The sequence below is a fragment of the Mustela putorius genome, unplaced genomic scaffold (assembly GCF_011764305.1).
Source record: "Mustela putorius furo isolate JIRA1106 unplaced genomic scaffold, ASM1176430v1.1 tig00000083_pilon_pilon_pilon, whole genome shotgun sequence".
Lineage (NCBI taxonomy): Eukaryota > Metazoa > Chordata > Mammalia > Carnivora > Mustelidae > Mustela > Mustela putorius.
The window spans coordinates 10178301-10187907 of NW_025421273.1; positions in this window are offsets into that span (position 1 = coordinate 10178301).

Here is a 9607-nt window from a genome sequence, read left to right on the forward strand (position 1 = left end):
CAAAGGAGAAGCCATCATCCAAGCCTCGATCTGACCACAAACAGCCACCTACCTCGAAATGCCAGCCATTCCACCACAGCCTAGGACCAATGGAATAAACAGTGTTAGATGAAGGAACACATTCTATGTTCCAAACACACACCGAGTCCGTCTCATCTGCCCTTTAGAATCCATGGGGTTGCCTAGGAAAGAGATGTTCCGAATACCTTTGTAAGCCAGAAATAAACAGAGAAAATGAGATTCCCCTGCAGGGGAAACTCGGGAACTCTGGCAGCCACTCTACATTGCTGACAGCTGCATTGGACTTTGGGGCTCCACTGGAGATGAGAGAAATCCCAGGATTTTTGGGGTGAAAGAGAAGTTTTACCTCCCATCCTGACATAGATGTGACATTGTGCACCATGGGCTTGCTGTTTTCTCTGAATTCTGATGTCCTGGGACAAGCTGCATGACTGACTCCGACACTGATTTCCAAACTTCGGTCCTTGTGGAGCCAGAGTGAAGAAGGGTTGTCAGGTGGGGATAAGCAGGCACCTCCCACCTAAAGTCTATACACCTGCTCTGATTCCTGGGAGAAGGAGAGACACATGCTTGGTGTTTTTTTTTTTTTTTAAGATTTTGACAGAGATCACAAGTAGGCACAGAGAGAGAGTAGAGAGAGAGAGGGAGGGAGGAGGAAGTACGCTCCCTGCCAAGCAGAGAGCCCGATGCGGGACTCGATCCCAGAACTCTGAGATCATGACCTGTGCCGAAGACAGAGGCTTAACCCACTGAGCCACCCAGGCGCCCCACATGCTTGTTTCTTAAGTGGTTATTCACTTCCTTCTTAGCCAGCCAATGCCCTTGTGCTTTTTGGAGAAGCAAATACATTCTTCCAAACAAACACTCAACTCCTTGGTTCTAAATGCACCATGAGTCGGGTTACGTTCCCCCCGCTCCCGGCTCCAGACCCCCACCAGAAGGTACCTCCTGATCCATCCTGACATCACATTCCCATCCAACCTGGGGCAACGGGGCACAATGCTGAGTGGGGGCCAGACTCCAGCAGTTGTTACCATCACTCTTGAATCTGGGGAAACAGAGAGTCTTCAGCTCAACACTCCCTCCTATAAAAACAAGTTGCCATGCCTCAGCTTTCAGGGTCTCTCACCCAGCACCTCACCACTGACCTCAAAGTCAGCATGCTGCAATGACTCCTCTTCTAGGGTGTGAGTTAGGGCATAGGGGTATCCAGGTCCGATCTGCTGGTGCAGAGGTGAGAACCCTGGGGGCTGAGTCGACCTTGGGGGTCAGGAAGCATATCAGGCTGGAAGTTTGGTACTGAGGGGGTGGCTTTGTGGTTGGGGATGTCCTCAGGGAGGCACGTGGGTTGTTCCATTCCTAGGGTTCTGAATAGCTTCGAGTGGCATGGTTCCCTCCTGGGTGGCAGGCAGACTCCTGGGGTGTAGGCCAGAGTCCCCAATCTGGAGGGATAGTGCCAGTGTGGTTTTAGACCTGTAGAGGGTTTGTAAGCTGCATGAGGAGTCTGTGGAAGGCCTGGCAGGGCCGATTCATACCACTGGAGGTCGTGGTGAGCTGTGGTGCAAGAGACCGTGGTAGGCATGGCAATGTTGCTTGCCACCACTGGAGCAGGTGGTGAACTACCTTAGGAAACACACCAGAAGAGGAGTCCCTGTAGCCTGGTGGCTCTGAGGGCAGTGGTGAGGTGCTGGATGAGAGAGCCTGAAATGAGAGGCACTGCAGCTTGTTTTTACAGGATGGAGAGTTGAGTTGAAGACTCTGTTTCACCAGGCTCAACAATGCTGGTAACAACAGCTGGAGCTGCGTCAACACTCAGGATTGAGCCCCGTTACCCCAGGTTTGATGGTAATATATTGTCAGGATGGTTCAGGAGGGTCCTCCTGGTTGGAGGTCTGAAGCCAGGGGATACCAAACCTGAAACATGGAGCCTTTGGAACTGAGGAGTTGAGTGTTTGTTTGGAAGAGTCTATTTGCTTCTCCAAAAAGGACAAGGGCATTGGCTGTCTTTGGAAGGAAGTGAATTACCACTTAAGAAATAAGCATGTGTCTCTCTTTATCCCAGGAATTGGGGCAAATGTACAGGCATTAGATGGGAGGTGCCTGCGTAGGCCCATCTAACAACCCTTCTTCACTCTACCCCCATGAGACCTGAAGTTTGGAAATCAGTGTCTGAGTCAGTCATGCAGCTTGTCCCAGAATGTCAGCATTCAAAGAAAAGAGCAGGTCCATGGGGCACAATGTCATATTCAGGTCAGGATGGGAGGAAAAACTTCTCGTTCACCCCAAAGGGAAGACCCTCTTAACAAGAGAAAACTTCTTGCCCTACTGAGGCCGTCCTCAACTTTTGGCGCCACAGAAGTACAAAAAGTTGGAGGCTGACACCTGGCCAGAACACCTCCTTCTGAACACATACTCCGGGGAAGCTCCCCTGTACTGGGGCCCCTGGGTGGGCCACATCGTCTCAACGCATTTTCCAAATGGCCACTATATGCACCCAGTGAGAATTGGCAGGAAAACCCTGGCAAACTTGCTTTGGGTGCCACATGTCTTCAGGGCTGCACCTGTGCCTGGCCCGGGATCCTGAGTGGTTGTGGCTCCAATGGTGCCAGAAAGCCCTCCATGAGTCAGATGCAGACCAGGCCAACGCCTACTGCTCCTCAGCCCCTGGGGGTCCCCACCCTGGCGCTCGCTGATGGGGCCTGCCCTGTCCCTAAGCCCAGGCGTGAACCCTCACCTGTTTTCTCAGCCTTCCATTTCCAGGGACTTTTTCCCTTTGGCCTTCCAACTGGGGAATCCTGAGGCCCCCGCCATGACTCCCCCTACTGCCCTGGCCCAAATGGTACCTCTTGGAGCTGTGGACAAGCCTTGGAGTGAGAGAAACTTTTGTGCCCCCACTGAGGCCAGCCCCAGACTTGGGCACCCCAGAAGTCCAAACAGTGAGAGCCAGACACCCTGCCACAACCCTTCTCTCAACTCTCTCCAGGAAACCTCCCAAGCGCCCGGACGCCAGGGTGGACCATGTCATCTTGGCGTGTTTTCCTGGTAGCTGCAACATGCTCCGAGGGAGAAAGGGCCCTTGGCCACAAGGAACAGGGCGGTCCGCAGGGCTGCTCAACGCCAGCCAATTCTCATGAGTGTTCTGCCCATATCGATCCTGATTTGGGTAGAACACTGGAGAGAACTGGCCAGAAAATGCCCAGTGAACTCGTTTCGGGTGCCGCACGTCTGCAGGCCGCCCCCTGGGCGTGGCCCAGGATTGCAAGTGGTTGCTACTGAACCATGCCAGAAAGCCCTCCAGGAGCCAGGCTCTTGCGAGGCCGATGCACCTGCTCCTCAGCCTCTGGGGGCTCCCTCCCTGGCTGGCAGATGGGGCCGGGCCTGCCCCGAGGCCCAGGTACAACCCCTTGTCTACTTTCTCAGCCTTCCGTTTCTAGGGTCCTGTCCCTTAGAGCCTCCAACTGGGGAACCCAGTTGAGACCCGTGCCACAACTCCGCCTACCATCCCAGCACAAAGGGGACCTTTCGGCGCTTTGGACAAGCCTCGGAGAGAGAGATACCTTCGTGGCCCCACTGAGGTCAGCCCCATCCTTGGGTGCCCCAGCCACCCAAAAAGTAGGAGGCGGACGCCCAGCCAACATCCCTCCCTCAACTCGGCTCAGGAAAGCTCCCCTGCGTGGGGGCCCTAGGCTGGGCCATGTCAGCTCGGCGTGTTTTCCAGGTGGCCTTGACATGTCCCGAGTGAGAAAGGGCACTTGGCCATGGGGAACAGAACAGTCGGCAGGGCTGTCCAAGCTGGCCTATTCTCACAAGCGTTCCACCCAAATTGATCTCAATTTGGGCAGAACCCTCATAAGAATTGGCTGGAAAATACCCAATGAACTCGCTTCCGGCACCCACGTCTGCAGGGCCGCCCCCTGGGCCTGGCCGGGCATCCCGAGTGGGCACGCCAAAACCCGCATAATGCCCTCCACGAGTCAGGCACAGCGAGGCCATCGCCTCCTGCAGCTCAACCCCTCATGACGTTGGAGATGGGGTGGGGCCTGCCCCGAGGGCAGGGCACGACCCCTCGCCAGCTTCCTCAGCCTTCCGTTTCCAGGGTCCTTTCCCTTGGGACCTCCACCTGGAGAACACTGACTCCCGTGCCACGACTCCCCCTCCCACCCCGGCCCAAAAGGTGCCTTTCAGCGCTTCGGACAAGCCTTAGAGCGAGAGAAACCTTTGGGCCCCCACTGTGGTCAGCCCCATCCTTGGCGCCCCAGACGCCCCAAATGTCGGAGGCCCCAGGCCCCGACGCCAGGCCCCAAACCCTTCCTCAACTCTGTTCAGGGAAAGCACCCCTGCGCTGGGACCCCCGGGTGGGCCATGTCATCTCAGTGAGTTTTCCGGGTGGCCACGACATGCCCCAAGCAAGAAAGTCTCCTTGGCCACGGGGAACATGGCCGTCCGCAGGGTTGCCCAATGCCCGCCAATTCTCACGAGAGTTCTCCCCAAATCTATCCCGATTTGGGCAGAACTCTCGTGAGAATTGGCCGGAAAATGTCCGTCAAACGCTTCAGGCACTGCACGCCTGAAGGGCCGCCCCCTAGGCCTGGCCCCGAATCCAGAGTAGTCCCGCCCGAAGCCCACTAGAAAGCCCTCCGGGAGTCAGGCTCCAGCAGGGCTGATGCCTCCTGCACCTCAGCCTCCGGGTGTCCCCTCCCTAGCGCTGGCAGATGAGGCCGGGCACAAAACCTCACTTGCTTCCTCAGTCATCAGTTTCCCGTGCCCTATCCCTCAGGGCCTCCAACTGGGGAACCCTGAGACCTGCGCCACGACTCCCCCTACTGCCCCGGCGCTAACAGTGCCTTTCGGTACTATGGACTAGCCTCCTATGGAGAGAAACCTTCGTGCCTCCACTGAGGTCAGCCTGATCCTTGGGGGCCGCAGCCACCCCAAAAGTCAGAGGTGGACGACCGGCCACAACCCCTCCCTCAACACTGCTCTGGGAAAGCTTCCCTGCCCCTGGGCCCCCGGGTGGGCAGCATGGTCTCCGCACGTATTCCAGGTGGCCGTGTCATGCCCTAGTGAGAAAGGGCCCTCGGCCACGGGAAACAGGGCGGTCTGCAGGGCTGCTCCATGCCGGCCAATTCTTACGAGCATTCTTCTGCATAAATTGATCCCGATTTGGGCAGAACGCTGGTGAGAATTGGCCGGAAAACACCCGGTGAATTCGCTTGGGGTGCCACATGTCTGCATGGCCACCACCTGGGCCTGGCCCGGTATCCCGAGAGGTTGCATCCGAACACCCCCAGAAAGCCCTCCCGGAGTCAGGCTGCAGCCAGGCCCACATCTCCTGCTCCTCAGCCTCTGGGGGTCCCCTCCCTGCTGCTGTCCCCTGGGGCCGGGCCTGCCACAAGGCCCAGGCTCCAAACCTCACCTCATTCCTCAGACTTCCGTTCCCAGAATGCTGTCCCTCTGGACTCCAACTGGGGAACCCTGCCTTTCAGAGCTACCTACTAGCCTTCGAGCAAGAGATACTTTCATTCCCCACAGACGCTAGTGCCATCCCTGTGTGCCCCATACACCAGAAAAGTCGGAGGCGGACGCCCGGCCACCACCCCTCCCTCAACTCTTTTCCGGAAAAGGGCCCCTTTGCCGGGGCACTGGGGTAGGCCATGTCATCTTGAATTGTTTTAGGGTGCCTGTGACGTGCCCCGAGAGACTCACACCCAATTCCTCCCATGGATGGGAGCATCAGACTGACGGCAGGAGACAGCCTCTCAGCCAGGAGGAGACGTTTCATTTGGTGCTCTCTAACACCCTCAGAGCTGTAGAAACCAGCATACTCTCCTGAGGACTTTCCTGCCAACTTTGCTCCTCCAAGCCAAAAGCTCTTGAGGAGCCTCCTGAGTCCCGCCCTCAACTCAGCCTTTGGGTGAGCACATATTTGCACTGGCAGATCCGACATGCCTTGGCCTGAACACATAACCCTAACCCTACACCTAACCCTACCCCTAACCTGACTCTAGCCCAGGTTGTGTGTTCAGGAGTCCATCTTCCAACGCCTGGTCCCCAAACCCCCCAGATGGGGAACCCCTGAGCTGCGCCCCATCATTTGACCTGATCCCGGGAGGATACCCTGCCATTTAGAAATGTGCTGGAGAAACCTGCATGCCTCCCTGAGACCACTGCCATCTCCAGCGCTCTCAAGGGCCGGGAATCAGGAATCTCATGGTCCTGAAGACACATATCCTCAAATCAGGCCTCAGGATAGGTCACCACAGCGCCACTAGATGCCCCTATGACCAAACCCTAACCCTAGGTTGGGTGTTCAGGCTTCCGTCCCCAGAGGCCTGGCTCCCTAGTCCTCCAGACTGGCGATGCCATATTCCCAATGCAGGACTCTGGCTGCCACTCATGACTAAACTGGACCACATGGCCCTGTGAAGCACCCTCCTCGCTGGAGATACCTCCATGCCCCCTAAAGCCACTGTCACCTTCCGAGGAACCCCACACCACAATCCCGGAGCTTGACGAGCTGCCAGAACAATGCCCTCAACTCAGCCCTCCGGAGAGCCTGACTCTGCCCTGGCACATCAGGCCTGCCATTATCCCTGGACCAAACACTCACCCTAGGTTGGGTGTTCAGGCTCCGGACCCCAGAGGGCTGACACCCAATTTCTCCAATACGTGAGAGCATCAGAGTAATGACAGGACGCAGCCTCTCAGCCAGGAGGAGACCATTTCATTTGGTGCTCTCTAACACCCTCAGAGCTGTAGAAACAGGCATGCTCCCCTGAGGTCATTCCCGCCATTTTTGCCCCTTCAGTCCAAAAACCCAGGGCCTAGGAGCCTCCTGAGTCCTGCCCTTAACTCGGCCCTTGGGTGAGCCAGTATCTGTGCTGGCAGATCCGACATGTCTTGTCGCTAAGACATAAGCCTAACCCTAAGCCTAACCCTAACCCTAATGCTAACCCTAGCCCACATTGTGTGTTCAGGCGTCCTTCCTCCAACACTTGGTCCCAAACCCCCCTAGATGGGGGACCCCTGAGCTGCACCCCATCATTGCACCTGATCCCACGAGGATACCCTGCCATTTAGAAAAATGCTGAACCTGCAGAGTGGGAGAAACCTGCATGCCTCCCTGAGGCCACCCCCACCTCTGGCGCCCCCAAGGCCCAGGAACCAGGAGTCTCATGGTCCTGCAGACATGCGCCCTCAACTCAGGCATCAGGATGGGTCACCATAGCACCAGCAGATCAGGGCTGCCCTGCCCCTACGTCCTAAACCTAACCCTAGGTGGGGTGTTCAGGCTTCCATCCCCAGAGGCCTGGCTACCTAGCTCTCCAGACTGGGGACCCCTTATTCCCAATGCAGGACTCTGGGTGCCATCCACAAGGAAACTGGAACACATGGCCCTGTGCCAAACCCCTTGGATTAAGGACCCCTTAGCGACATTGCTGGACTCCAACCACCACATGGGATGAAACCTTGCACTTTGGAGCTGCTGAGCCCTCAGAGGGAGAGAAACCTTCAATCCCCTGTAAAGCTACCCCCACGATTGGTGGCACCACAGTCCATAAGGCCAGTTTCTGCCAAGCTACTGGACACATGCCCTCAACTCAGCCCTGAGGGGAGCCCATCTCAGCACCTACAGATTGGGCCTGCCATGTCCCTAGACCCTAACCCTAGGTTGGGTGTACAGCCTTCTGTACCCCAAGCCCATCAGACTGGGATGCCTGAGACTACCACCAGCACTACGCTGGCCTCCTAGGGCAAAATGGTGCCATTTGGAACTGTGCAGGAACCTCAGAGCAGGAGAAAACTGCATGCCCCCCAAGGACACCACCAGCTTCTTTGCCCCCCAGACACAAACCCAGACCACAACTCCTGCCTGATTCCCACCCTCCATTCGGCCTACCCAGGAGACCACCTCAATTCTAGCAGATCGGGCCTGCATGTCCCTAGGCCTTAACCCTAACTCTAGCTTGGATTTTCAGGCTTCCATCCCAAGAGGCCTGGCCACCACGCACCCCAGATTAAGGACTTCTGAGCAACACCACAGGACACAGCCTGTCACACGAGTGGAAACCTTGTGGTTTGGAGCTGCAATGAACCCTCAGAGGGGGAGAAACCTGCATGCCACCCTAAAGCCACCCCAACCATTGGCAGTCCTTCTGGCCATAGAGCTGGATTCCATCCTGCCACCAAATGCATACCCTCTACTCAGCCCATAGGGGATCCCACCTCAGCACTGGCAGATCAGGCCTGCCATGCCCCTAGCCCTAACCCTAGTTTGGGTTTTCAGGCTTCCATTCTGAGGGTCCAAGCAACAAAGCCCCCTGGATTAAGGAACATACACCCCAGGACTCCACTTGCCATACAGTAGGAACCTGTGACGTTTGGAGTTGTGCTGAACCCTCAGAGGGGGAGAAACCTGCCCCTATAAAGGCACTCCCACCATCTGCGGCCCCCCTGGCCATAAAACCTAATTCTGCTGAGCTTCTGGAAACATGCCCTCAACTCAGCCCTGAGGGGACCCCACCTCAACATCAGCAGATCGGGCCACCATGCCCCTAGGCCCTTACCAGTACCCCTGTTCAGGTTTTCAGGCTTCTATCCCAAGGGGCCTGGCCCCCACGTTCCCCAGATTAAGGACTACTGAGTGACACTACAGGACTCCACCTGCCACACGGAAGGAAACCTTGTGGTTTGGAGCTGTGCCAAACCCTCAGATGGGGAGAAATCTTCCAGCCCCCGTAAGTCACCCCCATGGCCAAAAAACCGAATTCTGCTGCAACGCCAGATCAATGCCCTCAACTCGGCCCTTAGGGGAGCCCGCATCAGCATGGGCACATTGGGCCTGCAATGCCCTTAGGCCCTTAACCTAACCCTAGGGGGGGTGTACAGGCTTTCATGCCCAGAGGCCTGCCCCCAAGCCCGCCAGATTGGGCACCTCTGGGACTCATGCCGGTATAGATTAAGGATGCCTCAGTGACACCCCAGGACTGTGTCTGCCACATGGGAGGAAACCGTGCCATTTGGAGCTCTGCAGAACCCTCAGGGTGGGAGAAACCTGCATGCAACCCTGAGGTCACCCCCAGCTTCTGTGGCACCCCTGGACACAAACTCGGAGTCTGACATGCCACCTGAGACCCACCCTAAAGTCAGCCCACCAGGGAGCCCACCTCATCACCAGCAGATTGAGCATGCCATGGCCCTAGGCCCTTAACATAACTCTAGTTTCTGATTTCAGGCTTCCATCCCAAGAGGCCTGGCCCCCAAACTCCCCAGATTCAGGACCTCTTTGTAACAAGCCAGAAACCTAACTGCCATACAGGGGAAAGCCATGCCATTTGGAGATCCATAGTTCCCTCAGAGAGGGAGAAACCAGCATGCCCCTCGAAAGCAACCCCCACCATCAGCCATCCCTCTGGCTAGAAACCCTGACTCTTCTGCATTGCAGGGCACATTCCCTGAACTCAATCCCAAGGGTATCCCACCTCAGTGTCGGCAGATCACGCCTGCCATTCCTCAAGGCCATTATCCTAAACCTATGTTGCGTTTTCAGGCTTCCTTCACCAAGGGCCTGTCCCCCAAGCCCTAT